The sequence below is a fragment of the Talpa occidentalis genome, unplaced genomic scaffold (assembly GCF_014898055.3).
Source record: "Talpa occidentalis isolate TD23 unplaced genomic scaffold, MPIMG_talOcc4v2.1 talOcc4.10, whole genome shotgun sequence".
NCBI classification, from domain to species: Eukaryota; Metazoa; Chordata; class Mammalia; order Eulipotyphla; family Talpidae; genus Talpa; species Talpa occidentalis.
The window spans coordinates 71,732,348-71,733,738 of record NW_023600993.1 but is presented as its reverse complement, the minus strand read 5'-3'; positions in this window follow the sequence as shown (position 1 = coordinate 71,733,738).

The following is a 1,391-nucleotide window of genomic DNA, read 5'->3' as shown; positions in this document are numbered from 1 at the left end:
TATGTCCATGAAAAAAAAAAATGGACTGCTAAGCTATAATCTCAACTATTAGAAACTTTTGTATTAAAAATACTTTTTAATAGCTTTTTTTTTTGCCTTTTATTTCATTTTATTTTTATTTTTTACATCATTGCTCATTTTTAAACAATATTTGCTTCCACCCACCCCCTCAGGTGTAGTCCCCATAGAATTTCCTTCCCCAATGCACTTCTGTGCTCCATCACCTCAGTCCCCTGTGCTCCTCCCTCCCTCCCTTTGATCCCTCTCCCGCCTCCTCTCCTGCAGGATGTCTCTGGTTTGTAATTGTCTGGAGCTAGAAGGGATTATGCTCAATGAAATAAGCCAGAAGGAAAAAGAAAGATACTGGATGGTTTCACTTAGAGCAGGAATATAGGGGAACCAAATAAGATATCAGTATAAAAAAATAACAGTGCAAAACACAACAAAAATAAACTTTTTTTCATGGGTGACCATCAAAAGCTAGATGAGAGCATTAGTTAACACTTCATCAAGAATTGAGTGTGATCATTTTAAGCATAATAGCTGTTATTTTAAAAATCATGTTCATGGGAGCCAAATCAAATTTCTTGTGAAAATATTTGAAGAGATTTTATTTGGAAATGATATATAAATTCACTATTGCTTTATTTTCTCCTATTATAAAAATGGTCGTCTTCACTGAGCCCCAGGTCGATGCACCCCATCCTCCTGCATTTCCTTGTATGCCATAATTGAGGGTATCTGCTGGGCCACCTCTGCCTTCTAGTCACAACAGAACATTCTCAGAACATGTTGTCTCAGCTGGCAGGGTAGGACTAACGGTCAGAGAGAATGCCAGGAGTTGGCAAGAGCTGCTGAGGGAATGTTCTGTGTTCTATGAGGCTTATGGCAGTTGTAAGCTATTTTTAACATATCCATCTTTAAAAACAGAAGCAACTTGATCAAAATTCTATTATGGAATTTTGAAACTTTTAATGTTAGGAAAAAAAGGAATTATGTGAGTGGCTGTGTACTAGTGCCTCCCCCACATTATAGTTTAAGGGGGAATCAGGGACTGTTGTTTAGTATAATGTTAGCCATAATGGTGCCTGCATTGGTACCTCTGTGCAGGGACAGACACTGTTAATTAGGTTTGGAATTTCCTGGAAGCCCAGGCTGCAGTGAGCTCCTCCCTGGCTCTTGGCCTGGGGCTGGACATAGAGCATCACTCAGTTGTGAAGTTCCCTAAAACAGATGGCTTGCTCTATTGCCACATCCTCTGGACTCCTACCTACCCTTCCAGAGAGCTAAACTCGCCTTGCCTTGCAGGGTCCCAGCAGAGGAGGGGCTACTTATAAACCCATACACACTTGTATCCTTTGAGGTTTGGGGTTTTTTTCAATTACAGGGAT